Genomic DNA, 21711 nt, shown 5'->3' with positions numbered 1-21711 from the left:
TTGATTAGCAGTCAAATGGTACCATATATCGGATGCTCAGCGGAAGTTCAGATGGAAGACGACAGCGGGGTGACCTAAACTTTACGATTTTAGTTGACACTAGGAAAGGCCAGTCTGTTTCGAAGGTCAATGGTAAATTGTCTAACCGTATACAGAGTGCACATTGTAACAATTCTGTGCGAGTTCCATGTGTGTGTCTTTGTTTATTCGTCCACTTATGTGTAACAGCATACGTCCACAAATTTACAAACCTCAAACGCTTGTGCGATGCATAAATGGATGCTAAAATTCGCACACTGCAGCATATTATTTCAGCTGAACTATTACGAGACAAATCAGTACTTAGATTTTCCGTTTAAAGTCGATAGCTACGCATTGTAGGCCACTTAATTTCGGTGGATAGTAGACAAACTAGATCTTTTTATCGCTGTTTCCCAGTAGCTCTTCAATAGCTAACGACAGCTTACATACGTGGTCCGATTCTTCTGGAACACATCTCAGAAATGTAGACCTAGTTTCCATCGGCGATGACGGTTTGTTTGCCTCTAACAACGGCGCACGTACAGAGTATATAATCATTGCTGATGCATGTACGGGCAGCGAGTGTTTTAGCTGTTCGCGAAGAAAGGCAACTTTCTGGTGGAGGATAGCATTTCGCAAGGGAAGAAAAAATCATAGAAGGGGTTGCAGCGGTCCCGTGAAGAGCCCTCGATGGTTACTCGACATCGCACAGGCTAATCAGATCAATGAATGGCCGACCTGCAAAATTGTGTTTCTTTCCTATGCAAACACTCCTCCATTCATTGGACGCAGCGTTTCCGAAACGCAGCGTTGTGGCTTCTCGCTTCATTGTTTATACATATAAGAGATTCTAAGAGGAATATTTTAAACAGGACCTAATATTATTTCGCCGCAAGCAGATGTGGACCTGTTTAAAATATTGATGCATGTAGGGCCAGTGAATAAAGCAAATCCTTAACTTTAGCACATGTAATAGGACGCATCTAAAGTCAGTTTTTTTTGTTACGCTTTTCTATTGACACTATCTAAACAAAAACAGATATTAAATGATAGGTTAACTAAAGAAAAATTTCCTGACGATCAGCTTTATTCAGAATACCACCATTCACGCGATTACAATCTTCATTTGATATCTACACTAATGTCTGCTTTACAAGCGTGGGAATGTCTTCCTGTTAGTACTAGTAAACGTATCAAAGTTTATCAGGTTAGGGCTTGTTGCTCATTCACTGTATCGTGGGTAACAATTATTTCTACGGTTTATTTTTGTATCTATAATAATAATTTTTCCTAGGAGAACACCGAAAACAACGTGTTACCTAATTTTCAAATGAATTATGGATCGGAAAAGTCTCACTTTTATTACATGTGACTGAGATCCTCAAAAACAATCTGTGACATCGTATTCCCGATCAAAAAATTTAAAAAAAAAATAGTTTCGGATTACATTCATAAACTCTGGTTTTTAGATTTTCCACTTTGTTTCTGAGATCACACATTCAGCGGCTAGATTCTGTTTACAAAATCTGGACGGGGTTCGTTGAATAGTAGCTGATGTCCATATAAATAATGGAAACGATGCACGAATGTCTGCCACGACGAATTTGTGTTATTTTAGAAAAAAAAACTGGTGTACTACGGGTTATTTATATATATATATATATATATATATATATATATATTATATATATATATATATATATATAGAGAGAGAGAGAGAGAGAGAGAGAGAGAGAGAGAGAGGAGAGAGGGATCATATGCACTGTAGTTTCGTCTGGCAGCAGTTTCGAATTAGTGCCGGCGACAATGTAAGAATGGCTGCTAGCAAGATCTAGTTGAGGGACTCACATTTTCGCTAGCTAATCATAGGTCATATGTAGAAAACCATAATTGTGATAGTGTACAGTGAGCCACACCGGGACATTACCCAGAGTGTATCAGAAAAGGTCTGATAATTGATTAGGCGAAATTTGGAATACTCTGAAATTAAGACTTGATGGTAGTGCAGACCCGTTCGCTAAATAGATTTTGCCTCGTTGACTTTTCTAGTTAGACCTCGTTAAAGAAATCAGAGCAACTTTATATACCTAAATCTGCTGCAAAATTAGCTATAGTTCGTGAACAAAGATCATAGTATAAGAAAAGTAAGTCATTTTTGAGCTTGAGAATCAGTTTATTGGGTAGTTAGGATATTATTAGGATTAGTTTTAATTAGGGTAAGTAACATGGATTTTTACTACAACAGTAATTATTTCCTTCGACAATGCATAAATCGTGCACATACAAATAGATACATATGAAAACAATTTATAATTTCAAGTTATGTAAGCTACAAGAAAGTTATCTAATGCTAATTATTTAAAAGAGCACGCGGACGCCAACGTTTTAAAAGTATCGACACATATATTTTAAAATTCTTTAATTAAAAAGTTATTCATAATAGTAATGATTCTTATCATATTAGAATGTATAACTATTATTATTCAACTAAAAATGGTCAAGTCTATTTGATGCACTCCTTGTTCTTGTGCACAGCATCAGGGTCAAGGTCCTCATTCTTAGCCAATACCAATCACAGTAATTATACCGTAATCACGGGCATTAAATAGCATGGCTGTCGAGTGAATTGGTCCATTGCATGCCTTATCTATTTCATTATATGATTCGCGTTACCTGTTACAGTATCAGAAATTTATGCGGAAGATACCTACCTCTAAGTTGCCACCTGCAGGCCGAACGCAGCGAACACGAACAGGTGATAGTAGGTACCACTCACAAAGCTCGTTATTCCCTCATTCTCCCTTCATATCTGCTACGTTGCAAACCCCGCCTCTGTGTTACCCTGGTCTTTAGAATCCCCGCTCCCTCACGCACACATACACGCCGATATCTTTGGTTCTCAGTGCGGCACTCCTCTTCGTTACTCTTCGTCCTGAGAAGATCGTTTTTGAAGTGAGTATGTCCACAGTAATCCCCTGCTGGGCCAACGAACTACGTTCTATTTAAAACCGGTCTTCTTCGAAGAACTGGCGAATAGCAGTGGAAAACAAAGGACTGATTTGGCTCCAGGCCATTACTAATCTCGTCCTGGCTTCTTTGTTGGTCACTCCCCGTTTTGCCCTTTCTCACTTCTAATTCCATATATACGATGAGCTCTATGGCCGGTCTTGATTGGCCCCTGGGGCACGCGTAATCGATACCGGAACTGGAAGCTCCTCCACTTTGCTGACACAGATGAGTAGTACTTGATCATCATGTGGTCTTCAGTCAGCGGTCATATTCTATTCAACATAGAACGCTTGTTATTTACAGCGAACGAAGGACCCTGCTAAAAGAAGATATCTGATCATATCTGAGAAGAAGCTTTCAACAAATACTCTGTGACTTAGCTGAATAAGATATGTTCTTGCAGATGAAGACGGACGCGGGTGCGGATAAACAGACAATGCGAATCATTGTTTGGCTTGACCGCAGATGCGACTTCTGCACAACTTCTAGCAAAGCATAAGAGACGGGCGCGAACAAATCGCTCATCACTGTTCTCCTGCTAAGAGGATTACGTGAGGTAAACTTGGATTCCTTGGGAGAAAGCTGGTTTCTAAGCGCTGAGTCAAATAAATGCCTTTACTTAATTGCTTAACTACTTTAATCAAAAGCAGATACCATTGTTTTGGCATGCACGCGAATATGTTTACCAACAAACGATTGGAAACTGTGCCAACGTTCGTAAAGATATTCGAACTGACCTCGCCTTCCTATGAACCTGTAAACTTACTACTTCACTACGATAATTCACCAAAGATTTGACGACTAATACCGCGTACTTCTGTTTCGTCAGTTGATTGAAATTTTGGCTTAACGAGACGTTCTATGAAAGCTGTTGATTCTTCCAGATAGAAAGCGTATTAAGATTTTATTGGAAAAAAAAACGCGGATTGACCTTTGTAGTAGATATTTGTTTACAGTGATCTTATAGCCACCACATGCCTCAGTTAACCTAACCTTCGTTCTATCCACGCAATTTAACAAGTCCCATTCAATATGGCACAATGACGGTTTGGTATCCGGACAGTGATTTCAGTTATCATTGATGAAGGAATAGAACTCCGCTGGGATGATATTCATTGGTTCGTCTCGTAGCGGCGATCTCGTATTGGCTAATATGATGCTAACGGGATTGCAAATAAATATCTAACCTATAGAAGAAGTAGCTTGGATGGAATTCTGTAATCGTTACATACATAAATAGGTTATTTACGATAAATTACATAAATAGGTTATTTACGATAAATTACATAAATAGGTTATTTACGAAAAATTAAATTAGTTTGGGAAGCAATTTCATACTCCAGTATTACAAGATCGGAAAATATGGTATAGGATGTTGAATAAAGGGTCTCGTTCGAAGCGAGTGGCTGTCTAACTTACATGTTTCTGATACATGATACAACTACTTGCCAAACAAATTAAGTTGACTTTTAATGCAGACAACTTTCAACAAAACGACAATAGTACATTTGTAGCAGTTATCTAGCATCTTTCCCATTCGTAATAGAATAAAATAACCCAACTTGAATCGGGGCTCTGTGCATGTTACAAGCTCGCTCTGTTGTTGTAGTTATTGTATGAGATTCACAGAGTATACACAACTTGTTACTGTCTGCTCGGGCTGCTGACAATGGCGGCATAGCCAATCTTCTTATGTACTACAGCTGTTATTTTTGTTTTCCTTTCACGTTGTTATTAGTGATGTGCGAAATAGTTGGCCTAATGATCCGCTGGGATCTACGCCTCTAAGCTGACAGACTGGGCAAGGGTCCTTTTCAGGGGACCATTTGTATACCACAGTCAACTCTTGCCGACTCCTCCGAGTGATTAGCCGCTACTTTGTATTCTAGCCAAAATGTCTCAGCCTGACTCCCATGTACGCAGCAGAAGAAGGATTACTGACGAAGCGAACTATGAAATGCTATCCGGTCCGCTGTTGTCCTATTGTAATTCGGTTATTAGGGCTAGTTTGTGGCTTCGTGGTTGATTGGCTGTGTGTGCGTGTCGAAGTGAAGATGGAACTGCCTGGATCGCAACGGCGTTTGCGCCTAGCCAATAAGTGTTGGCCAGAACGGTTAGGCCAAGGGCAGGGCCCAGTTTGTCCTAGCGGATTGGTATGCAAGACGCAACACGCGTCTGGATAGTTCTCGACACTCAATAGGAATCTGAGTCCCGTGAGAGACGAGACGAGGACTGTCGTGGATCGGCGGTAGAAATGGGCTCCAAAGGGGAGACGCGCAAAGAGTCTTAAAATTGCATTTCTCTAGTGTGGCATCGCCAGTAGATGAGCAGTCAGCCTGCATTGCTTATCGGATTTTGCCCTAGAAGCAGCCCCTACTGTAAAATTTGGCGGGTCAAACCGAGGACACATTAATTGTTAGAAATGAGAACTATTGGTTGAATGAGGGAAGAAGCCTTATCTCAAGATTGAATCTTGCAACAACAAAATGGTGAAGGTTACGGTGAAGGACGCTACGATTTGTCCAGAGTAACGCCCTTTACACGTGCTGGATGGAGCCAAAATCAGCAGTCTCAAGAAAAAAAACTTGTCTAATCGGTTCTCATTTGCTATGCGCTACAGGCGCTAGTCGAGCCCAAATTATCAGCGCAAAACACCGACTAAATCGTACATTCACTGATTATGTCTGCTATAGCCACTAGTATTATTGCCACTAATTGCTATAGTTAAGGTATGGTGCGAATCTATCTTGTCTCGTTGAGACGAGATCTTTTATCTCGCATAGATTTACTACGGATTTCTTTAGCTTAGGCCAATTTCTGCAGAAAACGGCAAGTAATGAAAGAAGCAGGGAAGAATTTTTCGTTCAAATTCATACCATGGTAGATTATAGATATTTCGAAATTAACGTTAAGTTTTGTATGCTTCCATTGCTTACGGAATTTGTGTAAAATTCATCTACACCCGATACACGCGGCAGAGATAGACGGACAATTTCCGCTGTGCAAAAGTTTAAATCCGCTTTTGCATGTTATACCGTCTGTACATGCACATGTATGTTACCATTACTCTTTTAATACTTATCTAATTTCAAAGTTGGGTAGAATTAAATGAATTCTACTCAATAGGTCTTATGTCAAAAGTACAAATTAAATCGGTGGCCAGGTAAATACGATTTAGTAAGTAAGTAAGTATGACTAGTAATCTTCACTCACAACGCAGGTCTTCACTAAGCCAACAAAATGCATTGTCTCGTACGTGTGCATTGCTCTGTCTGACCGTCGAAGCGTAATTGAATTATAAACGTATTATATATTAGAGATGTTCGCTGTGGCTAGCAAGTTTTTTTTTTATGCCATCGTGTCTGTTTCAGCTGCCATTATTGATTTCGCTCTTTCCTAGCAAAGGGCTAGCCACAATCAAATAGTGATCAAATAGGGTTCTTTTATAAGAATAGTATCATAAAATGTACTGTGTAACGAACTGCGGAATGACTGAATGTATGTAAGGTAAAATAACGCAGCTAATTATTCGTAGAAGTTAACCGGCAAGATGGAGCCTCAACGAATCACAGCCATATTCATCGAGAAGCCGCCGTCAATATAATGGCTGACGAGTTCTATGGACTGAAAGAGCTACTCTGTCAAATATGTGCCAGAAAACAAACCGTACCACTGCCATTCAAAGTAGTGTTTGTATATACAATATGATTACTACATGCTTCAATAGAATAAAGAAATTTAGACATAGCAGCGGTACAAATCAGCGTCCGCCGAACGGCGGTCATCTTACGCAACCCACGATTTTCACCCACAATGGCCAACTGTATAGGCGGCAAGTTTTTTTTCTGGCCTAGAAAAAAGAAAGGTCTGCGAAAGAATAGAAGACAGGAGGGCAGTAAGGGCGGAGAGCAGAAGAACGATTTGATCGTGATGACTCGTCTCTAGAAGTTAGTAAAAGCAAGCTAACGCTTTTACAATGAAGAAAAAATCTTGGCATTGGTATATCTCGTTATTTCCTGTTTCTCCTTTTAGGCGCATCAGAGATTACCGACTTGAACGCGTTACTTTCATGTAAATGCATACGATACTGCGGCAAAATAAAGCTGTTACCACATGTCTTACAACAATCATGTAGCACACACGTTTGATCGATCGTAGACTCGGTGCGCAGACAACTATATACAAAAACAACTAAAGTTTAACATTTAATATGTTGTTAGTGTAATGCTTTCTTAAATCTATAACTGAGTTCGAATTTGTGTTGATAATAAAACAAAGAGCAGAAAGCAGACTGCCAATAGATTTAGCGAACGGCTAATTCCAGTGAATATTTGTAAGACTTTTTCGCAGGAAATAAATATACACTGATACACAATGAAGTCGTGCAATACCTATCTATCTACCTACCTACCCCATCTATCCTATCCTATCTATCCATCTATCTATCTATAAATAGAAATAGAGTTTCTACTATCTAGTTGAGTGGCATTTTTACGTTTACACGTTTAATAAGGGTCTAAGTGCCATGGGATTCCTGTCTGTATGCAGATAGATTAAGCTGCTAACGGCACGCGCAAAGATTTATGAATTATCACTCATTTGAAGGTGCTTATAAACCGAAAATACCCCTTTGTAAACATTTTGACGATCGAGGAGATAGTCAATAATGCGAATGAACCGTGATGGCACCATAAGACTTTCGAAGAAAGAAGAAAAAAACGACATTGGCACAGTCTGTGGTCCTATTACGACTAACGTGATTATTTATCAGAGGGGTAAGATGCTGATTATCGTGATCGAATCTACCAACCGAATTTGCTGAATGAAGAACGTGGCCTTTACGGTGGCAATACTTAACACACACAAATACTTGTTCACGAAGCAAACTCCTCTGTTATCGTTGTTTTCCCGAAAAAAACACGTTGCTCTACACCATGCACTCCTTACATAGGAAAACGTAACGAGTCACTGAGACCTAAATTAACCGCAACAGCTGTCCGTAGTTTTATGCAAATGAACATTTCAGTACCCATAGTATTATTTCTAACAAAACGTTCTCTTGTAGAAACTGGTACAAGGCTAACGAAATTTTTCTGTGTTATTCTGAGTAATTTCTTTCTACTTCGCCACGTATGAGCGCTTACTCTCGAACTGAACACTATTCTCAGTGAATTTTGCGGGCGCAGCGAAGAGGCGTGAGCGCTTGCAATACTGCTTTTGCCAATGTAATTTCCTTTTACCAGACGAGTGCGCCACCAATTGCATTAACAGAAGCTCATTATACGATACAGTCATACCTTTATGAATGAGAAAGAAAATTTTTGCTAAGCCATTACTGCAAATGCGAATTATTCATGTCAATCTATTTGAGTTTCATCACAGCTCTTAGTACCGCCAATTACTGCTTAGCTGGCAAAATCCTATCGTTTAGATGAACCTGCTAAGACTATTCATGGAGAGACGTAAAAAGCCCTTGATTACCATATCGCGCTACTTGGTTCCACCGTTTAAGTTCAGCTGTCGCGCATCAAGGCATCGTTCGTCTGCATCTCCCTTCAGAAACTTTGCTACTGCGGCCGGCTGCTAGCACCCGGTAGCATCTGCCAGCAATCAAAACAGCAGCCTCAAACGCTGTCGAAGCGTTTTTTTTGCCATCGCGGTTCCCTAAAAAAATTCTTTCTTTCGACGATACGATGCCCCGGGGGGAAGAAAAAGGAGAGAAGGAAAGGGAAAGTCGAGTAAGGAACGGAAAGCGGGGCATCCGCTGTGTTGTATCTATACATCAGAAGGACAACAATGATTTTGTGCTGTAAAAACCCGACGTATAGGGAGCTCGGCTGGAATCTGTTAAGCGAACGATGACGGCATCCTCCATGTTACTACAATTACAAGTATATATAAACGAACACAAATACAGCACGGCGTACTAAGACTTATGCTCAATCTTTGTTCCGATGTGGCGCAGGGCAATATTGTCATAGTGACAGACGATTCAACGTGTAAATACTATTATATTTTTGGTGACGAGAGGGTGTGGCCTTTGAGAGCGCTAGCGGAGGTAACAACGGCAGCCTTAGTATTAGCAAGAGTTGCAACCGTTCTGGTGCTGCTCAGGGAATGTTCGGTAGCCGCGTTCGTGTGAATGCAGGTGCTAGCCCCTGCTGCTCTCTTTCGGGCCACTGCCTCCTACAAGACATGATAACGGGTAGAGGCCTGTAGTACAGATGGCGGTGGTGACGAGTAACCGAACAAACCAACAACCACTTAGATCGCTCGGTCATCCAGAGGACACAGACGGCGAAGAGTATATCTATATTATGTGCCCGGCAGAACGCCGCGTAAAAAGCTACATGTCGTATTCAAACTGGCGCAGCTCCTGGCGGGATACATTTCGTAAAGGGATTAGCGAAACTGTCCTAGAAACGTAATGTTAGTATTAATAGCTCTAACAGAAAACACCGTAGAAGTGCGCGCCATCATACTGATCGTGTTTGTAAAACTGAGGAAACAGCCCGTACGAGCAAGCATAAATTGCCATAATAATAATAATAATAAGCTATTGCAATGCGTTGCTTTGTTTTTTCGGTTGTCATGAACATTTAAAGGTAGAGCTTCCGCATATAATAACAATCGCTTGAAGGACCCCCATTTTTTGGGTGTGATCTGGCTACCCGCAATAAGTTTGTTCATTTTCGGAGGTCGCCTCCATAGCCTGTCCAGCCTGTAAGGAAAAAAACGAATCCTATGATAGGGAACTATTGTGAGGGGCTACCCCCACACGTGTACCGCTTATTATTTTCTCGCGTCAGGCTAACTTCCTACGCCTTTTTCACGCTGAAACGATTTGCAACTAGAAAATTAGCCTTTTCACTCATGCGTTCAAGTCTCTCATCTGTTTATTGTAAAAGTAAATTGTTTCCTTTTATTAGAACGAACACTCGCGTATATAAGATTGTTTTGAGTATTCAGTGTTTATCGAAGCAAACCTTTTTTACGAAGAACAGTGAATTGCTTTGAGTTATATGTTCTCCTTCCTTTTTAAAAATAGGGCTCAACTGTGTATTATTTAAAGACGTTAATCTATAAGTAGCGACCACGTAACCGTAACCATCAAGGGTCACCTTGGTCAAAATGGGTGTCGTCTGGGATACAACCGATTTTTTGATGTAGGCTAAACCGAGCTCAGGAAGCATGAGCTTTTATCTAGTTTTTTAATAGAGATGTAGGACGTTAGGACTCCATACCACCTAGAAATATATTTTATAACACAAGAAAAAATTAATTTTTATCAGTCTTAGTTGTATCGATCTTTAGGTTGGATGCTACTAGTGATGATCCCCCCCCCCCCCCCTCTATCTATTATATTTCGTTTTCTTAATAAAGATATAGAGAAACGGGGAGCAATTTGTAAATATGCCCTTTACCCCCGCATTTGCTGCTATCGATGCCATTTAGAGAATTATTTTTATTTAAGAATTATTTGTTACAAGGATTTATGTCAGTCTACTCAGTCAAGCACCTTTGTTCTTCCGGTATCGATAGTGAAAAGTCCGCACTTGTTGTCCGCAAAAACCTGCAACGAAAGAAGACTACTATAAGGGATCAGTCTGATCGTTTCTATCATATATAGTGTAATCCACGTATAGGTGACATCCAGTTAATCAAAAGTAACCTGCGTAGAAGATTCATGATACAGGGATGTGATCCCAATCAGGATAGGCCCCATATCCGGTGGAAAAAAGAAGGCCGTGTTTAAAACACAGCGTTTCCTTTTACGGATAAGGTGTAGCGGTAAGGTTTGGCCGTGTTCATCTGCCTTGGCTTGAGTCGACCTATTGAACTAATGCTAGATGGCGTCTTCCATCTAACCTCAAACAGTATAAGAAAGGATATATATTACTGTTAACTTACGTGGACCCCGGGTTCAGATTATGGAATAACTTAAGACTTTTCAAAATTCAATCCGCACAGAAGGTTGAGAGCCAAAGCGAGTCGAACTACCACACTCCTACTTTGGACGAACCTACTGAGATGTCAGCAATGGTTATATACTAACGAGTAAACAAAGGCGGCCGTCGCAAAGTATTTCGCCATGTTGCATATCTTCGAAAAGTGGAAACGTACGTAAAGAAGAGATGGCTTTTACTTGATCAGGATCTACTGTGACTTTACAGAAGCTAGTTATATTTCGAAGCGTATTGCAGCGGCACCAAAAATATCATCCACAATGTGCTCGAGCATAGTTATGGCCTGCTGGTACTGGGAAGAAAGGATAACTACACATATCTGTTGTTTATATTCACCAAGCCATGTACGATATATAAGGAACAAGTTGTCAATTTGTTTTTTATACAATGTGTCGTACAATGCTCAATATACAAAATTACAAACGTACTCCGATTGTATTCATTGATGTGTACATCTTTCATGGCAGTCGGTTAAGGCCAAGTTGCATGACCTTATAAACATCTTAGGTAAACACTCTTTCTCTATGAGCTTTTGCTTCCAGCTTTTTTTTTTAGTTGTGCCTTGTGCCTTATGGAGCTGCTTTGCTCATTTAGGAACTTCTTTATGGAAATACTATTTTACGTTTTTTCCTGCTTTCCACCGTTAACTGACCTCTACACATATGCGAATTATCACTTATAACATCGTTTTGAATACGTCCAATTGATTACCAGTGCTGCGAGCTGGCCCAGTTGTCTGCTGCTTTTGACTGGAACACAATGACGTGCGTATTCATAGAACGTGTTTACCTATTTCCTTGCTCCCAGCTCCCATTCACTCTCTTTTTCCTCCTGTGGATGTCGTTGTTGTTGCTCTTGGGGTCGTTGTTGTAAGCGTATGCCCGTCTTGTATGACCGTATGTGCGGTTGTGTTACTCTATACTAGTGCTTTTTCAGGGCATAGCCGGATCGTTTGCGATTCTGCGACGTCTGCCCTTGCATTTGTGTTTCGTACCACGGCACATCGCGCTCCAGCCGATGCTAAGAGAGTCGATGATGCTTTCAACGGCCCATCGTCAGCATCAGGGGAACATCTTAAAATAACGTAAAATGTAGGACTAGCAGCAGCTGGTGGCTCTATTGCCATCTTTTCCTTCTCATTTCTTTCGTGTGCATTTTTTCTCTTCTTGACCATCTCTAATCGTTAGTCCTCTCGTTGGTGGCTGCTTCCTCTCTATTTTTTGTGGCTTCGTGGTTCATAGAACGTTTGCTTCATCCGCGAAGGGTTCACTTCTGCTAGAGCACTTCCCTTCATCGCGTTTTTCTCGGAGGTTTCTACTCACCAAGAGACGGAGCAGTAGTAGCAGCAGCTTTTCCGCCTTTCGTTTCCTCCGTTCCTTAAGGGAGCCTTTTCTTCGCGTTTCATAGAGGCTGACTGATCGACGAACCGACTATCTTAATATAATACAGCCAGCCGCATAGAAAGCTTTCAAGCAAGTTCCTTTTTTTTTCTACTAATGAACATTGTATCCGCCCTCGCAACACATCACCAAGTTAATTCGTCGTCCTTTGGATAGCAGCGTTCCTACAGAGATCGTTAAGAACGAAAGCGAGACGATTCTAGTTTGCCTCCGCTCATGAAAAGGGTTCTCCAAGTCAACATCGCTCGCCCGGGCGATTGCCTGCTAGTTGGTCCGCCAGACCTCCTGCCCTAGACTTAGTTTCTCCTGAACGCACACGTTCTGGTTTTTTCCGTGCTGTACCACGCACGGCCGTCAAAGCAGGGCACCGAGATGCGAGCCAACTTGAAATGTCCATTTACCTTTTCGACCCCCTAACCTTCCATTTCATTCCGTACTGTAGAAACTATCCGTTTGCTCAATACTCGAAACTTCTTCTCGATGCCTGTCTACATAGACTACGCTCTCAGTCGTTGTCGGAACACTCTTTCTACTAGAAAACTCCAAAGACCCAAAAAATCAATGATGACCATAAAGCTTGGACAACGGGCATACGAGTCCTGACAATCACTCAAATTGTGACATAACTACAAGCGGTAAATGTCAATAGTCGCGTCGTCATGGTTTATCGTTGAGGGATAGAAAATACCAATTCGAATAACCAGCACAGCGTGTAATAATACATCGTTTTCTCTTGCCCTTGTGGGATGGGGCAACTTACCCAACGATCTTTCTATTCGACCCATCTTCTGTAGTGTAAGGCTTCACTTTCTGTACCAGCAAAGGTAAACGTCGATCGCAAAGGGAAAGACTATGATTAGCACTTTATATACACAGAATATCCTATAAAATGTTTAACCGTTTAACAGTTTTAACATTCCGACCATTCGATTTTTTTCGTTGTGTAAACAATTGAAAATTGAGTACATCACGATGCATTTTCATGCAGGGAAAAGTTATTTTAAAGCGCCATTCGAAGAATGATCATGTAACAAAAACAATAGTGCACGGAGTTTCAAGCAGACCCATTTACGTAACCTACAATTAACTAGGCAAAGTATAAGTTTGAAATAGATGGAGCTCTCCAAGATGTTATTAGACAATCTTCCAAGAATATCAACGAGCTTTCCTGAAAAGGCATAGCAAACATACTACCAATCTGTCGAGTGATCACGCCTCAGAGTTTGACCTAAGTAAATCAGTTGTCTATCACATTTGGAGACATTGTTAATAGAAAAGTTCCATTCTAACAGCGGTCAACACAAAAATCCACACTGAAGGAAACAGCCATGTGGATGCCGTTTGCAAAGACGTGAACAAAAATACATAATTTTCAGTGAAGATTGTTCGTAGCGATGAAGCTACATTCAAATTTAATGGAACAATTAAGCGAGACAAGCAACTGTAAAGCAATTCCACTTGTTAGACAAAAACACCATAAAGATATACCAGGAATTTCTGTACGGCGTGAAATTTCAAGCAAACGATTAATTGTGCCGTTCGTTTTTTACATTTCCCTGACTAGTATTACTTATCTGAGCCTACTGCAAGAAGATGTTAAGGAATAAGCTATAAGAATAATAATGCAAGAATAAGGGAATTTTTTTGAAGGAAACAAGTTGATTTTCAACAGGGAAGAGCACGTGCGCAATATCATCGTGAGACAAAAGCATATCTGGGTGAGAATTTTCCAAACGAATGGGTTCAACGAATAGGCCCCATAAAATACCCTGCCCATTTTCCATACCAGACGCCAATAGCTAACTTCTTGTGGGGGATACCCTGGAGATAAGCTCTACGCTGGAAAACTGATGATACTCGAAGGTTGAAAAGCCGCAATTGTGCAAGAATTCTGCATTGCACCGAATGAAATTTGTGAATCAATAGCCCCCCCCCCCCCCCATGACGAGCGCGTTCAACAAGGAGCACAGTAATAATCTCGAATATCTCTGATACAATTTATATCGACCCCTTTGCAATGCAAATATTATTTAAATGTAAATAAAAATGAAAGTTTATTTTGTTTGGGGTTCTGTATATACTACCTGCCTGCTAGTCTTAAAGATACACTTCGTTTTGTGCTTAAAGACAGCCGTGTGATGGAATGCTTAACGGCAATACCAGACATCAAAATTCGAACATTAAAGAAAAAAATAAACTGAGTCGTGAAGTTGCTTTTTTCAGGCTTTTCAATAATTAAAGCACGCGCTTCCTCTAATTCTTTCCAAGAATCGATTACAGTAACATCATTAAAAATAAATTCTTATTAATTGTGTTTTGCGACGAATCAGTAGCTAGCTCATCACATTCCCTATATTCTTTGCCCGTCGTCTTTGGGAAAATGTTTGTTTTTAATCAAGTATCCGTCTAAAACGGTCTATAAATTTTTAAAAGCTTGCAGATGGGACGTGAGAAAGGTTCTCCTTGCGTTTTTGGAGCTTTCAAATGTAATAACTCAATTAGACCCTTTTAGGATTATAGTTGTAAGGTTAGCATGTACATACGCTTCGATACATCAGTACCCTAGTTGTTCAGCCCCCTTAATAAGCAACCCAATGTCTGTCATAGTACCCTGAGAATATCGTCTTGAGCGGTGGTGGGCCACGTGGAAATCATGTTTTACGAAGAATACTGCGCTCGTATCTTATTGTTGTTCCTCCCTAAAATAACTGTCTTAGGAACGTGCCGTAGAGCTAACACAAAATAATTTTTAGGTGGAACGGCGAATAAAACGTCTGCAAAATTAACAAAAGGCGGAAGTGAGTTTCAGTAAAGCATCGACTCACCTTCATAAGTACTTCAGTGCTTAAAGGCATTATACTTTTTCATATGGCACAGTAACAATAATCAATCGCTTCATGCCGTCTCGACGGCCGCAGGACTTTTACAGATATCATAACGCTTAACGTAACGGAAACTTACGTTTGTATCGACTTACATATATAAACTTATATATAAAAGGAAGACAGTAAAAGGCTTTACGAGATATTAAGCGAAATCTTCTCAAGCAAAAAGAGAAACAGACGATTATCAAAACCCTGTAAGGAGAATAACCTTGTCATATCTAGGAACAAGGACGGTTGTTGCCAGGAGATAGAAACATAAGGGCCAACAAACAATATAAGGGCAGCAGGCCGAAAAAGCTTGTCCTGTTCCATGGAAACATACTGGCAAACAATTGGAAGAGGGCCACAAGAGAGTTATTGGCGAGATCAAAGCTCGATTCGAGCCAGAAACGACATCCTTTCGTTTTCGTCTACAGCTCCTACGTTTTTCCGTTGAAGAGACAGACACAGATGTTCAGCCAATGTCAGCAATAGTCTCGTGGCCTATCTATCCACTTACGTATGGTGTCCTTTTGTTGTGTTCCGACCTTCATGCGATGGCCATTTACTTAGTGTCCCCGGCTGTCTCGACCAACCTATTCGTTTTCGTAAAGGCTATGTAATACGATGCTCGATTATTTAAATGCGATCCAAAATAATAGACCAAGTGATTTTTTATTGCATTTTGGAGAATTTCAGCACTTATGTAACGGTATGAAAAACGCACTAGTGCATACGCCATCTACGTAAATACGGCAATGAGTTTCCGAGCAAACTTACCCTTAATCTAAAGATGAAAATTGACCTAAGGGTAGATAGATTATTCATATCTGGAAACTAGAAAAACAAAGACCTTAGAAAACACTCATATGACATAAGCGCGTAAAAGTCTTATTTTCGTTTGCGTTGCTATTTCGCAAAAATTGAAAAAGTGAAAGGTTCAACTGGGAATTTTTGTATTTTTGCCCTACATTTTATAAACGAGGTTTAAAGCACAGTTTTCAGTCCGGCCCTAAAATCTTGTTGGTCTTCTACTTTATTTAGCCGGCAGGGGTTTATACGGATAACCCTCTCAAATTGGCTGCCAAGTTAAACGTCCGAAACTACTTTGCTATCATATTACTTACAATATACCGAGTGTGTCGATTGCAGTTACATGCTCCGCAACTTTTGAAAGGAACGCGACATTGTATAACTGGTAAATAAAAGCCAGTGTGGTAAGTAAACGTACTAACCAGCGGATTGTAGTATATCCTACTAAGTAAATTTCTACTGTATCCTGAATCGATTTTTACCGCTGAGGCATTATCTCAATCAGTATAAAACATCGTCAGAGAAAGTACAAAGCGAGAGTAGGAAACTGGGAATTTTATTAGGGCAATAGATCGACTAAGGCCTCCTTGTTTATGTCTAAGCTTTCGGACGTATGACTTCGAGTTAGTAGCAACGATATCAAACTTTAGTGTCCTTTTTAGTATATATATATATATATATATAGGTCAAAAAAGTCATAAGATGAGATAGCCGAACCAGAAAAGGGTGCATCATAATAAGCAACTAACTCACTCTGGATATCCAAATGGAGAAAGCAAGGCAAGCTCAATAGGCAACGAATGGTGCATTGTTAGAGGCTTGACATACTAAGAAAGTGGCACCATATAGTCGATTCCGAACGACCCCTCAAATCGCTGGAAACGACACGACAAACTACCATATCCGTCATAGGCCAAATACATTATCTTTTTGTTAGTGATTGCTAGTTGATTATACACAGAGTTGAACTTCCCTGAAGATCACTACGTGACTTGTTCTCAGCTGAAGTTAGTGTGCATGAACAATAAATAAACAATAGTTAATATTAATTAAAAAAATAGTAATAATAATTAAAATTTTTTCTTTTGTGACGTTTACTCTGATGCACTACAAAGCCGTAGGAGATTTTCTTTAGATGGGCGCACTTTTACACGTTTTACGCTTCCAGAACTTCACTATGGCCGCAAGCACAAACGGTGAAATGGCAGGAAAAAGAAGAAGAATATTTTTTTATAGCCGTATTTTTGCTTGGTTTTTGTACAAAAAAAAAGATTCGTCGAGTCTATAAGATACATGCAGTTTACTCCATTTGCATATTTTCAGGACAAATAAGCGACTGAAAAATTACTAAGGTAAATAATGGTCACATAAATAATAAGGCTCACCGGCATTTATTTCTTTGCCTGTCGTATTTGTATGACACTCACAGCTGACGTCAAGTGGTTTATGATAGGGAAAATGGCTTCCTAAGTCTGCTGCCTTTTTCTGACCGACCGAATGCGCGTGGTCTTTCTCTCTGATACTTTGTACGCTACCTAGGCGCCAGCTGTCTTGACTGTTTACTTTCTTCGTTCAGTCGAAAAAAAAGTGTTTGCGCCTCCACAACCAATATCTCCCCTTCCTGCCTTTCACTTCTTCCGCTTTTTTTCTACAGAAGAACGAAAGACGTGTATAGCACTGAGCGGCATGTCTGCTTATTGTGTTTAGTGGGTTTAGTCGGATGCATGCCGTAAGGGTAAGTGGCAACGTCTTCGGTCTAACGCTTGTTTGCTGAACATTGACAAATACCCCATTGCCATCAGCTTGAGCCCAGTTTGGATAATAGGGTAAACAAACAGTTACTCATCAGAACGGACCCCTGTATTGATAGGCCTGAAAGGCCAATGGTGCAAACGAGGCTTTCTCGCGACGCGTACAACCCAACTTATTGTAAAGGAAGCTGGTCATCGCATGTGATATGTGGAAAAAAATAATAAAGAAACGTGAGTGCGGGACAATGAGATAAGGTTATTAGTAAGTGAAAAATATTTGTCAAAAAGCCAGCCTGGTTAATCACACGCAAATTTGTTAATATTTCTCCGAAACTATTTGTGGCCACAGTTACTTATTAATATGTTAGATAATACCAACGAATAGAACTGCAATTAGTCCGCAGTCGGTTCAGCCAAGGATTTCCAGTCACATATTTTTAAGATGGCTACCAAGTACTATTCGAATCATAAGGGAACAAAAAAAATAACTCTGCTAGTTTTTTTGCTGATCGTCGTACACAAATATATATATATATAAAGTATGTTACTTCTTATTATATAGAACACATTGTGTATCAACGAGAGGTTTCCGTACCTGCATAGAGCATATGACGGTCAGCAGGCGAAAAGAATTGAAAACACAAAAAGCAATAATTACTACTTATATACCAGTTTTTATCTGCGTCACTCATAATACTTTGCTAGTAATATTTAGTTGTTGTTGTTGTTGTTGTCAGCGTTACGATTGGGTAAGAGTTAAAAAAGAAACTTTCCAAAAACGTAGTAAAGAGTGGTGGCTGCTACAGAGCTTAGGCCGTATCGTCAAGGTCGGCTTGCTATATTCCGAAATATAGGCGACGAATAAGCTGCCATATATTCTCGATCAATAATGGTTGACTGTTTGCTGTTACCTTTTCGTAGGCTCATTTATTCTACCAGTAGGTAGTTACTAGCCTTTTTTTTTATGTTTGTCTATCTAAGCATAACGTTTGTTTTTGGTGTTTCGATCTTTTTTAAGGGTTGTCGCTTAGTTTTGTTTATAAATGTGTGGCGAAATCAGAAGGATTGAGGTTAAGCAGCATGACGATGAAATGCTTCGAGCTGTAGGCTCGTTCAAGCCGTTGGGCATTGCTTCACACGGCTGGCTTCTAGCACGAAACAAGGTGTGTCTACGCGAGGGTTCGAACCTAGAACATTACGTATCATCCATCTTCCGTAGGCAAACCCGTTACGTAGTAACCCTCCCTGCCACAGAGTCGAGAAACAACACGATGACAGTTTGACACGTACTCTATAGTTTGGTTCTAAAATTTGGTTTTCTAATTAACCTAGAGTTTATCATTGTTGTAGCAACAATCAAACGTGCCCCAGCTAACACATATTATCTAAGGCTGTTGCTAGACTACAGATGGTTATAGGGGTGCAGGTGAGTTATCCTTTTCGGGGAATTTATTTGTAGAAATTGTTCCTCTGATTAAACTGTATCATTTTTCTTGGATGGAAGTCTACTTAAAGAAGCGATCGCAACTGGAATAAAGCCGTTCAGCATCACGACGATGGCTTTGGGCCCGGCACTGTTCTAGAATCCATGTAACCACATTGTGTAAATATATTCCAAGATCTTGTGCAGATGTGCACAAATGTATGAATGAAAAAAATACGGGGCGAGTGAAACAACTCGTCCGAAGTTACCCAGCCAGCCAGCCAGCCAGCCCTAGTTACTAGCTTTTTAAGCAAATTTTATGCTGCAAAGCTAGGCTAGCTAGAGTGAAGGGGTTGCAATTAACGTTGGCTTAGTTACCGGCACAAAATTTAACGACAGAATCAAGTTAACATTATGAAACTTGCATTTAAATTAGCTACTATATATCTCATTCGAACCGCAGAGAATTACGTACCTGCTGAGTCAGCAAATATTTGATATAATTTTTTCCTTACCATATAGTTAATTGTATCTAATTAGAGATCTTTAATTGTTTTAACAGAGAAGATACTGCCTATATTATTGGACTTTCTAATCGAACGAAGACTGAATAGTGTTTTTAGAGGAACAAATAGTGTGAAGAGATTTTAATTATTCTAGATTAATAAGAATAGTACCCCCATGCATTTATAGTACCTAATTTTAGCCATTCTACAGTCGTTCAATTGGTCCGCTAGAAACGACTTCCACACTGAAAAATAAGAACTGTACACAGTATATAAAAATTGTCCTGTATATATTTATATATTATATGTAGATACTTAATTATGAAATTTGCATCAATAGGTTTGCAAAGTAAAAATACTCGTACCGCCAAATTGAAACGCAATGAAAACATTTGCTGGCTACTGATGTTAGCGAAGTGATGTTGCATGTACGGTTAGTATTGAAACTTTCGTATATACAAACTGTAAAGGCGGAGCGAAGCAAATTATCGGAAAGTTATACGTAAATACCACAAGACTTGGGCAGTGATGGACCGTTTTTACTTAATCAGGTAGAGATGGTCCTTCTATTTAAATTATTAACGCTTAAACCCGTTGATGATGAATAGGACTAAAGGTATTTTCCATGATACTATGGGGCTTCAACAAGTGTTTTATTAAGTTCGCACCTTTCCTTATTTTTGGTACTAGGCCAATCCTTGCCTTAATCCTAAATAGTTCCAGTCTACAGACACTATCGTTTCAAGCCATGCAGGGATGTAACAGCTTGAGCTTTGTAATTGTGTCTTTTTCATTCCTAGTCTCTTTTGACCCTTGTCTTCATCAGTTTCAAGATATAATCAAAGACCGCCGCCCAGCTCTTTTTTATCGTTAAGCATCTTGCTCAGTACCGCGTAGGTCCTAAATGGTCGCCCTTGCTTTCTGTCAGTTTCAACCTCTTTTCCGTGGACAGTGTTTCATCGTGCTAGTCTCATTGTCACATAGTATACACGAGTTGTTTGGCACGTTTGAACATATCCTCAGAAACATTTGTGACAAATAAGAATCTGCGTCAGATGACACTTCGATTCTCCGAAGTGTTTTCCGTGCTTTAATTTTTGGTATAAATCTCTGAAAGCATGTAACAACCCTCGATACATTAGCCCATTCTTCTTGAAATCACTAAAGAGTATGCTGCCTAACCGTCTCTCAGGTAAATTTCTAATCCTCATACATTTCTTTTCACTCACTGGACAAGTATTATCAACAATCTCGTGACGAACGAGATAGCCTTGGATACAACTCTTGTTTTAAGTAATCTATTAGAGCATGTATAAATGAAAATGTGGAAGAAGCAAAACGGCTTTTGTTGAAGAATCTTGGAATCACGCTCTGGCGATTCGCAGAAGAGTTGGACATTTCATAGAAGTCTTCTGGGCCTGTTTTGAAGGATTCTTTATAGGTGAGAAAATTACGGCAACAATTGTATTGAAGAATTTTATCTTCTAGCAAATGTACGTGTTTTTCGTTAATTTCGTAGCTTTTACTATGGACTTTCCCCCTAAGGCAAGTAGCTCCTTCTCCTTCTTTGTGGTCATTTCTCGAGTTCAGGCTTTAAGCGGCTGTATCGATTTCCTTTGCCGCTTGCCTTATATGCGCACTTCTTACCAGATCTTGGCAAAGCTTCAATCCTCGATATCTAACTACCTTAACTAATTGGACTTGGTATCATTCCGAAGTAATTTTCAGATCCCTATATTGCTACCTTCCAGTGAAGCTAACCTAACCTAACCTTTTCAGTTGCTAGCTCCAGTTGGCGTATACCCATCGAGTTTGCCACGTTGTCCAACGCTGTATTTATCTTAGTCTCCATTTCTGTCTTTGTCCTAGTAGCAATCACCAACAATAAGTCGTTTATATAAGCTGCCCCGTTTATTCCTCATAGCCTGAATATTGCGAGTGTTTTGTCGTAGGTGAA

General features: G+C 40.0%; 1 protein-coding gene across 2 annotated transcripts in view; it reads left to right on the top strand.

Moving 5' to 3' along the window:
* Positions 1–21711, top strand: part of LOC111250771 (glutamate receptor ionotropic, kainate 2-like) — a 112674-nt gene that overhangs the window by 22802 nt on the left and 68161 nt on the right. The window contains exon 1 of one of the 2 annotated variants that reach the window (XM_086991622.1): positions 3165–3586. The exons of the other annotated variant lie outside the window; for it this stretch is intronic. The gene's annotated coding sequence lies outside the window, so the exon portion shown is untranslated. Of the gene's footprint in view, positions 1–3164; positions 3587–21711 lie in introns of those variants that run through there. 2 annotated transcript variants of the gene reach the window in all.

The sequence above is a fragment of the Varroa destructor genome, unplaced genomic scaffold (assembly GCF_002443255.2).
Source record: "Varroa destructor unplaced genomic scaffold, Vdes_3.0 BEIS01000005.1, whole genome shotgun sequence".
NCBI classification, from domain to species: Eukaryota; Metazoa; Arthropoda; class Arachnida; order Mesostigmata; family Varroidae; genus Varroa; species Varroa destructor.
The sequence above is the reverse complement of the archived record's forward strand: the minus strand, read 5'-3'. Positions and strand labels throughout refer to the sequence as shown.